The following is a 14496-nucleotide window of genomic DNA, read 5'->3' as shown; positions in this document are numbered from 1 at the left end:
GTACAGCTAAACTAGCTAGCTACATTGACATTGGGAATGCAGTTGAAGTGATTCTGCATGCATGCAGGGTCATCATCAAAATGTCAACTATGGCAATGCATTTGAACATGCAAATAGATATGGATATAGATAGGAACTACATATCAGCAGCAATACTTTTGGAAAATATGATTTGAGCCTAGCTGAACACATCCCATATGCCAACAAAAACAAACAATACAGTATAATAACTCCTTATTTTGTTGGCAATGAAGAGGTGCAAATAAGCGTATTTTGTAGTTTTTGTATATCCGAAGGTATATCAGCCATGATATATGTAAAATTCGTGTCAGATGTATTGCTGCAAAGCAAAGGAGTTAGGAAGTAATTCTTGAAAATTGTGAATACAAATGTTGTGGGGTCAAAAATGTCGTCTCAACTGAAGTATTGGCGGGAATGGGGGCAAAGGTCATTCGGGTGGGAGGGATGGGAGTTCGAATCGGTGCTCTATTAGTCTACCTAGCCCAGAGTTCCCGGATGAGTGCCTCTAAAACGGAACTCGTATTTTGAGAAAAACTGAACTCGTATTTTGAGAAAAACTGAACTCGTATTTTGAGAACTGAATTGTATTTTGAGTAAAACTGAATTGTATTTAGAGAAACTGAATTTGAATACTGAATGAAAATAATGAAAACTGAATTGAATACAATTCAATCTGTCGAATACAATTCAGTTTGTGCTCAGATTCAATTCAATCTGTCAAATACAATTCAGATCTGTGAAATACAATTCAATTTGTGCTCATATTCAATTCAATCTGTCAAATACAATTCAATTTCTGCTGGCACTAAAATAGCTCCATAGTTTAGTTAATTACAACTCCAGGTAAAACACATCCAGACTGAGGAGCTCATTAGAGGATAGATAGATATAGATAGACTTTATTTGTCATTGTTACAGTACAGGTACCAAACAACGAAATTTAGGAGGGGAGGCTCCCCTGGTGTTTAAGAAAGGAAAAAGAAACACATTTTGGAAAAAGCATAGATGCATAAAATCACAAGAAGATAAGGAGCTGGTTTACATCAATAGAGGCTATGTACACAATCCACTGTACTATACTGCACAGATAGTCAAATAGGGTTGTCATATTTCACAAGAAAGTATTTTTTCACATTTTTTTAAAGTGTCACAGTTTGCAGGCTTGAAAATGTACATGTTTGTGCCTCAGCACTAGCTGCCATACAATCCGTCCGGACTTGTCCTGGGCCCAGAACTTAGGCCTTTTCTGTGTTCAGGGCCTTGACGGCCCTGTGGTAGAAGCTGTCCTTCAGTCTGTTTGTCCTAGCGGCCGGGGTCCTGTACCTCCTGTTCGAGGGCAGCTTGACAAAGTGTTCGTGCCCAGGGTGGGTCGGGTCCTTGGAGATCTTGGAGGCCCTCCTGAGACAGCGTGTTTTGTACAGCTCCTCCAGAGAGGGGAGGGTGGCGCCAGTGATCCCCTGTGCTGTTCTCACGACTCTCTGTAGATCGTTTCTCTCCGCTGCCGTGCAGCTGTGGTACCAGTTGGAGATGCCGAAGGTGAGGATGCTCTCCACTGCGCCGTGGTAGAAGGCCACCAGCATCTCCTGCTTGCTGTGTTGTTTCTTGAGGCATCTCAGGGTGTATAGCCGCTGTTGTGCCCTCTTGATGGTGCCTTTAGTGTTGTCCTTCCAGGCCAGGTCATCCCGCATGATGTGTCCCAGGAAACGGAGGTTTGAGACCATCTCCACGCTCTCTCCGTCGATGAGCAGGGGCAGGATCTCGGACTTTTTCCTCCTGTAGTCTACGATGAGTTCCTGGGTCTTTGACTTGTTTAGCAGCAGGTTGTTTACCTTGCACAGCTTGCTCAATTGCTCTACCTCATCCCTGTACGCCGCCTCGTCCCCCCCCGAGATACATCCCACCACGGTGGTGTCGTCTGCAAACTTTACGATGTAGTTGCTGGGGTGGATGGGGGTGAAGTCGTGGGTGTAGAGGTTGTAGAGGATGGGGCTTAGCACGCAGCCCTGGGGTGACCCAGTGCTGAGGCTGAGGGCTGTGGAGGTGTGGGGGCCCACCCGCACCCTCTGGGGGCGGTCGGTCAGGAAGTCCTTGATCCACGCACATATAGAGTGTGATAGACCCAGGTCTAGTAGTTTGGTCACTAGCCTGTCTGGAAGGATGGTGTTAAAGGCGGAGCTGAAGTCCACGAAGAGCAGTCTCGCGTAGCTGTTTCCCCTCTCCAGGTGGGATAGAGTGGTGTGGAGAGTCGTCGCTATGGCGTCCTCTGTGGACCTGTGGGCTCTGTAGGCGAACTGGTATGGATCCAGGTTGGGCGGGAGGCGTGTGAGTATGTGGGCCCGGACTAGTTTCTCGAAGCACTTCATGATGATTGGTGTGAGTGCCACCGGGCGGTAGTCGTTTAGGCAGCTCACCGTGCTTTTCTTCGGGACTGGGATGATAGTTGAGGTTTTCAGGCAGGGTGGGACGGTGGCCTGGGACAGGGACTGGTTAAAGATGTTGGTGAAAACCCCGGCCAGCTGGTCGGCGCAGTCTCTCAGCACCCGTCCCAGGACGCCATCCGGCCCCGAGGCTTTCCTGGGGTCCACCGCCTTCAGTACGCGTCTCACCTCGTGCTCTGTGAGGGTGAGGCTGCTGAGAGCTGGAGAGAGTGGTGTCTGTGTTGTGGTTACCTCCGTTCACCCCTCGTCGAACCGGGCGTAGAAGGTGTTCAGCTTTCCCGCCAGCAGGGGGTCGTCCTCTGCGGCTGTGAGCCTGTTGGCTCTGAAGTTTGTCATCTGCTGAACCCCCTGCCACATCCGCCTGGAGTCGTTGCTCAGGAGGCATTCCTCAATCTTCTCTCTGTGCTCTGCCTTGGCCGCTTTGATGCCGCGCTTTAGGTTGGCCCTGGTGGAGCTGTACAACGGTGTGCGCTTCCCTGCGAAGAAGGCGTTGTCCCTCTCATTTAACAGTTTTTGGACCTTCCCAGTCATCCATGGCTTCGTGTTGGGGTAGACCCGGACCCGTTTGTCCACTGTGACTGAGTTGGTGCAGTTCACTATGTGGTTCAGAACCGACGACGTGTACTGTTCCAGGTCCTCAATACGACACTAGAGCTTTTGTCTTCATATTTCATATTCCAAGGTCATTCTACACAGTCAAGGCACAATGACGCACAGTCAATAAAGCAGCAGTAAACCATTTAGACATGTTGAGGAAGTATAGACCCTATACGTGACGTAGGCTACGTCGTATCACATTTTGTGTGTTATTATCTGATTCTTGTGAGGATCTAGCCTATACTGTGTCTCCTAAGAGTCTACTCCCCCCCCCCCCCCCCTCCCCCCCTTGTACTGTAGCTTCCACTCTTCTGGGAAGACTTTCTATTAGATTTTAGAATATGGTTGCGGGGATTTGCTCCCATTCAGCCACAAGAGCATTAATAAAGTCGGGCACTGATGTTGGGCGAGAAGGACTAGTTTGCAGTCAACGTTCCAATTCATCCCAAAGGTGTTTGATGGGGTTGAGGTCAGAGCTCTGTGTGCAGGCCAGTCAAGTTCTCCCAGACCAAACTCGGCAAACCATGTCATTATGGACCTCACTTTGTGTATGGGGGCATTGTCATGCTGAAACTGGAAAGGGTCTTCCCCAAACAGTTGCCACAAAGTTGGAAGCATACAATTCTGTAGAATCGCATTGTATGCTGTAGCATTAAGATTTCCCTTCTCTGGAACTAAGGGGCCTAGCCCAAACCATGAAAACAGCCCCAGATGATAATTGTGTCCACATACTTTTGTCCATTTGTGTATCTATCTACCTACCTACCTACCTACCTATCTATCTATCTATCTATCTATCTATCTATCTACCGGTATCTATCTATGCACGTCCATACACTTTTATTACTTTTTTTTTTTTTTCCATGCAAGGCAATAACTATCAGGCTATAGTTGACCCCACCCAATGTACTATTTGGCTTTATCAACAACAGCAACAATTGATCATCAGAACTATATAGGGGTACCTATATTTAATTGATATTAGGCCCATCTCAATATCCACTGAAAGTGACCTATGCATTTGGCCAAAAGTGTTAATCTTCTTCCGTTTGTTTATTAGCTGTTTGTATATTGCTATCCATAAGTTGTTGATTGAATGAAAGCCTCACCCAAAATCCCTCTCGGTTTATTTCCCCCCCTCTCATCTTGTTAATTTCCCTCCCTCCCCCACCGTAACATTTTTACTTTCCTCTGCGATTATCTCCCCCCCCCTTGTGACATTGGCGACGATTCTACAGTGCCATTGGAAAATCACAAAACGACCTGTACTTACTGTAAGCAAGTTCCAACAATGCAGTTGTGTGGGTGTAAATGCAAATAAGTGCAAATGACTCAAGCAAGCCTCACAAATGATATTCGTGATAACACACAGCCTATAGCAACGGTTGGACACACGTGTGTCCATTTAAGGAACCCATGCACTCTTATGCGCAGCAGATGCGTAAAGTTTATGGCGCACCGTTTCCAAAGCCAGGTGGTGTACCCGAAAGTGTGGATTATGTCAGAGAGGGGTTATTTACAGATTTACTGTCTTTCTCACACACAGAGACCCTCCCCAACCCCCCCGGGGCGATCAGTCATTCTGCCCGCAGATAGCGCTCCATTCTCGCCTCGATTACGCAGCGGGATTTACATGAGACTGTTAATTGTTTGCTCTTCAAATAGTCGGCCTGGAGCCAGCAGTCTGCCAGAGGTTAAGGACCGACTCCCCCCCTCCCTCCCCCTCTCCGTCCCCCTGGCCGATCTGCCCCCCTGGGTGATCAGCATGACAAAGCACTGGGGGGGGACAGAGCCTGTTGTTGGCACCGCCCGCCCTCTCCTACCTGTACTCTCCCAGCCTGGGAACCCACCACCACGACCATCAACTTGACTTAGCCGGCAAAGTCTACCAGACCCAGAGCCATCCCCAGAGCAGCATAACGCGGAGCTCTCCAGCCCAACGCTGGCCTTACTATTCAGCCCAGGTGCCAGTCCAACAACAGCCCCCACGGCAGGAAAGGTCTGCTGCCCCGGCCCAGTTCACCAGGGCGACGGCGCGCACGGATCTTACAGCGATGCAGCGAGACCACCACGGACCACCCGGGTCATCCAACCCGCCGGCCCGTCTCAACAAAGACGCGCCGGTGAAGGAGGAATCTGCTGCCCCCCGGGACTCCTCCTGGGACCACGACAAACATGCCACCGGTGGCAGGAAAAAGAACTATCAGCGCTACCCCAAACCACCGTACTCGTACCTCGCAATGATCGCCATGGTCACCCAGAACTCACCAGTAAAGAAGCTGACTCTATCCGAGGTAATTGAATGAATGGTCTTTATTGTCATTAATACAGTACAGGTACCATACAACGAAATTTGGGAGGGGGGGCTCCCCTGGTGCTTGGAGAAAAAAAAAAAAACTAAAAACAAGAAGGGAAAAGAGCTGGTTTACATAAATAAAGGCTATATCTATCTATCTATCTAAATGAGTTATGCATAAGCCTTTATAGGCTGGCCACTAGGTGGGGCTACGTGCCTGCAGGCTTCCTCAGCTTGTCCAGGTGTGAGTGAAGAGGGTTTCTGAGGGTTTCAGTGAATAGGTATCAGCTTGTTAAGTCTGACGTCAAAAGTGACGTTTAGCCATTTCCGAGTCCAAATCAGAAATTCTCCGCACCGGAGTACCTGTGAACTACAGCGGTAGAATGACAGTTTAATCGTTTTTTAGACTCGGATATATTCATACAACAAGGGACACAGCACTTTACCGTTTTCTCCATATTGTCAGGGTATTTGAGCCTCGGAAAAGCGCTATATAAATATAATTAATTATTATTATTTCGGCATCTCGAAGACAGCGCCTCAGCCAACGTTGGCCCCGGAAATACGTCACGACTTAACAAGCGGATACAGAATGCGTGTCCCATTGTGAGGGTCTCCCTTATCTCCTTCAGAGAACCATACATTTGTAACCTCTAGGTTTGCTGATTAGGGCAAAAGCTAGAGATGAAAACCAACAGATTACAGATACATAGATTACAACATGTTCAGGCCCTGTATCTTTGAAATGGGGGTTTTCTTTGATAGTCTATGGCAGGGATCTTCAACCTTTTTCAGCCGAAGGACCCCTTGGACGCGAGACAAACAGAACAGGGACCCCCATATGTATTTTTTTATTTTTTTACGTGTCACATTTTAAGGCCTATAATAACGTTTATATTTACTTAATTCACCTTATTATTTATATGCTGGGTTATTAGCCTATATGTGTTTATGATTGATAAAAATATATATAATTTACCGTTATTGATTAACGTTAATTTCACAACGAAGACCGAACTGCACCATTTTAGCCAACACCTAGCTTGCTAGACAGGTGTGTGTGTTTTTTTAGCTAACGTTATGTTAGACTCTGCATCATGGGAAGGAATCATTTATTTTGTAAATTGTTTTTGTCAAAAGTAGTGTATTATTGCCTATTAATGCTTGTACTTTACTCAATATAATTTTTGTTATATTTTTTTATTCTCACAAATTATTTTGGTGAACAATTGTCAATTTGGTGAATAATTGTCAATTATTATGACAAACATTGGCGGACCCCCTGCAGTACCTCTGCGGACCCCCTAGGGGTCGCGGACCCCTGGTTGAAGACCACTGGTCTATGGGACAGACCAGATATGGGTACCATCAGAGAGGGCAAAACCTTACCTATACTAAATTGTTTATAGGGTCAATATAAGTAACTTAATATATATATATATATATATATATATATATATATATATATATATGATAGCCTTTCCACAGGAACACCTTTTCATATTTATTTAATATTTAGTTATTTCCCCCTATTAGCGCCTGTAGGAGATTCAGTTCACAGGGAGTTGTCCCCTCCTACTTCTGAAAAACAAGATGGAGGACAACTGAGCCAGCTGAAGGAGATCTCAGGAACAGTCGACTACTCATTTATGTCCAGACTGCTACTTTCAGTGTTTCCCATCAATTACCTATTGTTCCGCCACAGTTTCATACCGAACCAAAAATACTTTTACTTTCTCATAATAGCATAAAAGACCTCTAACATTGTGATTTACGCTGTTCTATTTCATGGAGCTCCGCCCCATAGGGGAGCTATGCTCCTATTGGTTTACCCAACTACCTTAAAGAATTGCTCCATAGTCCTAACTAACATCACTGTTTGAATGTGTGCTTAAAGGGAACCCTGGTTATTAAGACATGTAGGCCTTAATACGTTCTAATTGCCATCTCCTACTAAAACATGTTGGTAGAAACACATGAAATAATTATGTTTATAGACACACAATGGTGTAGTGGTAGCGCCCTCTGGTGGCTGTGAGCAGTAAATGTAGGAGTATTTCCTATTCGGTGTCAATGAATCACTCTGGTAATGTGGATGATTAAATCCAACTGTGAAATGACAAAAGACAAGGGGTAGTGGTGGTCTAGTGGATAGTGAGTTGGACTTGTGATCGGAAGGTTGTGAGTTCAAATCTAGCCTGAAACCACACCACTACTAGTGTGTCCTTGAGTAAGGCACTTAGCCCTCAGTTACTCCAGGGGGAATGTCCCTGTAATTCGTAATTGTAAGTCGCTTTGGATTAAAAGCGTCTGCTAAATGGCAAAATTAATTAATTAATTAAATTTCACATTTCTTATACATCTTGCAACACAATACCCATTCTAGTGGGTATCTTGGATATGTTGATTATATGTGTTCAACGTTTCACTTCCTGATTCTATTCCTATGCAAGCAGGTCTACATTTCATAGCAAATCAGTCTGGCAGATCATGGCAGAAACATTAATCATTGCAGAGTCATTGGTGGTAAACCCAGGTTAATCATTGTAACAGCCTAGGCTCAATGGACTGCACACAACAGTGTTTCCTCTATATGCATTTATTCGTGGCGGGCCGCCACCAAAGAATTTCCTCCGCCACCAAATGATTCAGACAGTCCACTTTGATTCAGGCTGCGCAGAAAGGCAGCGAGTTATTATGACCGGAGAACAGAAAAAAAGCAGATTGAAGCTAGATTTAGGCCGCTTCCAGACCAACATTTCGTTACGATTTAGCGGTAGTTATTTACAATATGTTACAATGTTGCAATTAACCTTGTCGTTTGTGTTCGCACTGCAATCGAGACTCTCAACAGGTGCGCGGCGCGAGGCGACGCGCTTTCAAAACAGTTTTGTGATTGGTCCGAATTTAGTGGGACATTTGGATTTCAGGAAATCCCTCTCCTCTCTCTCTCTTAGCCCGTCGCCGGTGCCTTTAATCCCGTATCCTAATCGAAAACGGAACATCATCAGCGACGACTGTGGGTTATTGCATTTACTGCTGTTCTCTGGTTCATGTTCTTATACCAGTGCTCAGTATAGAGTATTTTAAATGAACATTCGTAATGTATGTCTCTGATGTTCATGGTCAATTAAATGCGGTGGTAGCTGACGTCGGCACCTTTGCGCCGTTCTGAGCGGCAGCAGGTCTCGCTGCTCTGTTTTTAATGTTTGTCGGTTTTTTGTTGTATAATGTCTAATGTTACAACCTCAGCCAGAGTTGTTTATACCAGAAGTGCCCTCTTTGCACTAAGAGAGACTGCAAAACATGAGGGTTTCAAACACTCATTACCGAAGGAACTACGGAAGAAATACCGGGGGTGCAAACCCTCTATACTAGTTTTTGGTTAAACCACGTCTTTGTTTTGAGCGCCAGTGCGCGTTTTATGCGCGTGCACGCGAAGAAAAAAAATCGCAAATCCTGGAGGAAACACTGACACAAAATAAGGGGAGACCACACATGCTTTAAATCATGAACACAAGTATTTATTTATAAACTAACTGGAAGTATTCAAAATAACAATAGATATGTCAATCAGTATCATCAGTAGTGAATGCAGTGTATGGATGAGTGGAAGGTGTAGTGTAAATGTTGTAAGGTGTGTTAAAGTAAGGAGAGCCTAAGCTCAAACCAACCAAACCGGTGGAAGGAGGAGAAGAGGGAGAATCAGAGTGAGCAGCCAGCTTAAGTAGGCAACTCACCAGGTGCCTCAGATCACCCAATCAAGCCTATGCCCAGCCAGGACCTGCAGCAACCAATATATATATGGTATGAGCAGACAGCACATAGTGAGAGGGCTGCCACATCCCCCCCCTCAAAAACCCAATAGTCCCCCCCAATAACCAAACAAAAAACAACAAAAATTCAAAAATTCCCATGATGACCTGTGGCAGGGTGGACTGCTCGATGCCTACCTCTGGTGGCAAGAACCATGGAGTAATATTCAACAACCACTTATCCGGTGTGGTGAACATCACACACTCCTGCAGATTCTTCCTCTCTGATGCGTCCTTAGGGTATCTGCCCGACTGAAACTCTTCCCACACTCGGAGCACTGGTATGGTTTTTATCCTTTGTGTATTCTTTGGTGTACTTTTAGGTGTCCTGCATGATTGAAACTCTTCCCACACTGTGTGCACTGGTATGGTTTCTCTCCTGTGTGAATTCTCAGGTGGCTCTTTAGGTTTTGTTCCCGATTGAAACTCTTGCCACACTGTGTGCACTGGTATGGTTTCTCTCCTGTGTGAATTCTCAGGTGGCTCTTTAGGGTTTGTTCCAGAGTGAAACTCTTGCCACACTGTGTGCACTGGTATGGTTTCTCTCCTGTGTGTATTCTCTGGTGTCTCTTTAGGTCTCCTGCTCGATTGAAACTCTTGCCACACTGTGTGCACTGGTATGGTTTCTCTCCTGTGTGTATTCTCTGGTGTGTCTTTAGGTGTCCTGCATGATTGAAACTCTTCCCACACTGTGTGCACTGGTATGGCTTCTCTGCTGTGTGAATTCTCAGGTGGCTCTTTAGGTTTTGTTCCTGATTGAAACTCTTGCCACACTGTGTGCACTGGTATGGTTTCTCTCCTGTGTGTATTCTCTGGTGTATAGTTAGGTGTCCTGGTTGAGTAAAACATTTCTCACACTGGGAGCATTGGTAAGGTGTCTCTCCAGTGTGTATTCTCTGGTGCCTCTTCAGGTCTCCTGCATGCTTGAAACTCTTCCCACACTGTGTGCACTGGTATGATTTCTCTCCTGTGTGAATTCTCAGGTGGCTCTTTAGGGTTTGTTCCCGATTGAAACTCTTGCCACACTGTGTGCACTGGTATGGTTTTTCTCCTGTGTGAATTCTCAGGTGGCTCTTTAGGGTTTGTTCCCGATTGAAACTCTTGCCACACTGTGTGCACTGGTATGGTTTCTCTCCTGTGTGTATTCTCTGGTGTGTCTTTAGGTGTCCTGCATGATTGAAACTCTTCCCACACTGTGTGCACTGGTATGGCTTCTCTGCTGTGTGAATTCTCAGGTGGCTCTTTAGGTTTTGTTCCTGATTGAAACTCTTGCCACACTGTGTGCACTGGTATGGTTTCTCTCCTGTGTGTATTCTCTGGTGTATAGTTAGGTGTCCTGGTTGAGTAAAACATTTCTCACACTGGGAGCATTGGTAAGGTTTCTCTCCTGTGTGTATTCTCTGGTGCCTCTTCAGGTCTCCTGCATGCTTGAAACTCTTGCCACACTGGGAGCAGTTGTGTGTTTTCTCTCCTGTGTGTCTCCTGTGTTGTTTATGGTTTCCTGATGTGGTGGAGCTGGGCTCGCTGTCTGAACCTGGGTTGGAGCTCTGCTCATCTGTAAGAATATGAACATATACAGGGTTACAAACACATTTTGTGCAAAACATTGAGCAAAGTTGTCAAAAAGAAGAATATTATTTTCAATAGATATATAACTATAGTTTATACTGCAAAACATGATGCCTGTACGTCATATACGTGTGAGTTTGTCCCAACATAATACAAGGGTCAAAAGGTCAAATTGTATGACCAAGTGGATTGGGGGAGTAACACAATGGTTAACCCATTTAAACCGGGGGCGCTGTTACGTTGTTCTACCTTTCAAGCCGGGAAAGCGGATACGTCATTTTGTAGTATGTGTATTTTTTCCACATTCTTCTGGTCTCTTGGCCAATGGAATGCATCAACATATACACGTGGGAGTATCTACACACGTGCAGTCCACTCAACCCCAAATGAAGGTCCTTAATGACATTCGTGTGAACACTGACTCCAGAAAAATCTGTTTTAGTACTACTAGACTGGTTTAGATCCTACCTACAGGACAGAAGCTATTATGTCTCCATTGGCAACTTTGTGTCCGACCAAATTAAAATGATATCAATCAAGTCAATCCTTGGCCCCCTCCTATTCAATCTCTACATGCTTCCATTGGGACGCATCATAAAAAAGAACAAAATTGCCTACCACAACTATGCAGATGACATACATAGCCCTGTCACCGAACGACTATAGCAGGGGTATTCAGCAAAAATTCAACAAGGTCCAGTTAGAGAAAATGTCCTCAAGCAAAGGTCTGGAACATTATAATGTCTAGATTGCGTTGATGAGGTGATGGAGTACACAGTTCCATTTATCAAAACTCTCTTTGTGCCATTCGTTCTCTAAACCCTCTGAATACTTAAATGAGGGTAACATAACAATATTGCAGAACATAAAAATGCTGCTAATACCGACGCTTGCATTAGATGCATTTTGGACTATTAAAGCTGTCCAGACGCAGACTCTCGGAAAACAGCAACCAATTAAATGTTTTTACTCACATCAAAACCTGAGAATCACTGCCTGCCAGCGTTAGATCCCATCGCTGTTTCACTTCAACTTTACGTTTTGACGTCTCTTAATAGCCTTTCACCTTTCGCACTTTCAGCATGGTATCTACCATAGAGCCATGAGATGTAAACATGGTATCTACCATAGAGCCATGAGATGTAGACATGGTATCTACCATAGAGCCATGAAATGTAAACATGGTATTTACCATAGAGCCATTAATTAATTTTAAAATTAATTTTGTCATTTAGCAGACGCTTTTATCCAAAGCGACTTACAATTACGAATTACAGGGACATTCCCCCTGGAGTAACTGAGGGCTAAGTGCCTTACCCAAGGGCACACTAGTAGTGGTGTGGCTTCAGGCGGGATTTGAACTCACAACCTTCCGATCCCGTCCAACTCACTATCCACTAGACCACCACTACCCCTATAGCCATGAGATGTAGACATGGTATCTACCATAGAGCCATGAGATGTAGACATGGTATCTACCATAGAGCCATGAGATGTAAACATGGGATCTACCATAGAGCCATGAGATGTAGACATGTGATCTACCATAGAGCCATGAGATGTAAACATGGTATCTACCAGTGTTTCCCCTACCATTGCCTTGGGGGGGCGGGCCGCCCCCCCAACGGAACCCCCGCCCCCCCAAGAAAGAGGAATTATTACGGACGTAGACACCAAACATCTGACAAGTAGGCTAAAATATCAGCTTTTTTTAAATGCACCCAACCCGAATCTGGCGAGTAGCAAGCCCATGGGCTCGTTGGTAACGTTAGTCCGGCAGTAGTCTCGCATAGCCAAACCTATCTCCACACAAGATTGTGCGCGAGTGTGCGCGCGACGCGAGAGAGTTTTTGCAGGGTGAGATGTCTGCAGATGGAAAGTAAGCAAGTTGAAACGTTAGCAAATATAATTGCTGAGTGTTCTAACAGAGCAAGTTGGTTCAAATTGGTCGTTATTATTGTGACTAGAAAGTGTCTGATTAAAGTTCCATGGTATGTAAAATAGTGTCAAAGAACTAGCAAGCTAACTAGCTTACTCAGAGGTGATTAGATGAGCTAGTCTGCTGCACACATGCCAGCTAAAGAGCTAACTGGATGCCCTTTATTATTTTACTTAAAGTAGATATACAGTACTATCTTTCTTATTCTGCTAGAATTGGGCTTCATGGTAATACCATATTGGCATATTTACAGTACATGGACAGTGGATTGAAGTATTGGAAATGTCTGTTTTTTTATAGTTGGACATACAAATTTTTTTCAGGTGAGAGAGTAAAGTCAAAATGACATTATCTGACTGCCTTACCCACAGCAATCCAATATTCAATTATAATTATGTTATAAATTGATATGGATCAATTTATACCTCTTATTAGATTATAAATACTCTGGTTGTTATGTTTGCCTTTTGGTTGACAGTAAAAGAGGGAGAGAGGAGGATAGAGAGGGAGAAAAGGAGAGAGAGCAGGACGGTGCACCAGAGAGAGAGAGCGAGCAAGAACAAGGTGAGAAAGTTGACAGGTAGTCAAGACCACATAAGTAAGTAGCCTTGAGAACCGATGGTTCTCGAGCCTAACGGCCCATAGGTCTGTTTCCGTAGCGTGAGGCGACTTAATGTACAAGTTAGTACAACCCCTGGACATGACGCTGGTATGTCGCAGGGTCTTACCCCCTGGGTGGGGGGGGGTCGATGCCACGGTCCATGCCACCCCCCCAAGGCAGCAAACCTAGGGGAAACACTGTCTACCATAGAGCTAGGAGATGTAAACATGGTATCTACCATAGAGCCATGAGATGTAAACATGGTAACTACCCTAACCCTCCGATTCCTGGGGATGCACATGCGGGATGACCTGACCTGGAAGGACAACACAAAAGACACCATCAAGAGGGCACAACAGCGGCTATACACCCTGAGAGTCCTCAGGAAGGAACACAGCAAGCAGGAGATACTGGTGACCTTCTACCGCGGCGCAGTGGAGAGCATCCTCACCTACGGCATCTGCAACTGGTTCTCCAGCTGCACAACAGCGGAGAGAAATGCGCTACAGAGAGTCGTGAGAACAGCACAGAAGATCACCGGCGCCCCAAACCACTCAACCCCAAATGAAGGTCCTTAATGACATTCGTGTGAACACTGACTCCAGAAAAATCTGTTTTAGTACTACTAGACTGGTTTAGATCCTACCTACAGGACAGAAGCTATTATGTCTCCATTGGCAACTTTGTGTCCGACCAAATTAAAATGATATCAATCAAGTCAATCCTTGGCCCCCTCCTATTCAATCTCTACATGCTTCCATTGGGACGCATCATAAAAAAGAACAAAATTGCCTACCACAACTATGCAGATGACATACATAGCCCTGTCACCGAACGACTATAGCAGGGGTATTCAGCAAAAATTCAACAAGGTCCAGTTAGAGAAAATGTCCTCAAGCAAAGGTCTGGAACATTATAATGTCTAGATTGCGTTGATGAGGTGATGGAGTACACAGTTCCATTTATCAAAACTCTCTTTGTGCCATTCGTTCTCTAAACCCTCTGAATACTTAAATGAGGGTAACATAACAATATTGCAGAACATAAAAATGCTGCTAATACCGACGCTTGCATTAGATGCATTTTGGACTATTAAAGCTGTCCAGACGCAGACTCTCGGAAAACAGCAACCAATTAAATGTTTTTACTCACATCAAAACCTGAGAATCACTGCCTGCCAGCGTTAGATCCCATCGCTGTTTCACTTCAACTTTACGTTT

The sequence above is a fragment of the Nansenia antarctica genome (genome assembly GCF_963989245.1).
Source record: "Nansenia antarctica genome assembly, chromosome: 8".
Classification (NCBI taxonomy): Eukaryota; Metazoa; Chordata; class Actinopteri; order Argentiniformes; family Microstomatidae; genus Nansenia; species Nansenia antarctica.
The sequence above is the reverse complement of the archived record's forward strand: the minus strand, read 5'-3'. Positions refer to the sequence as shown.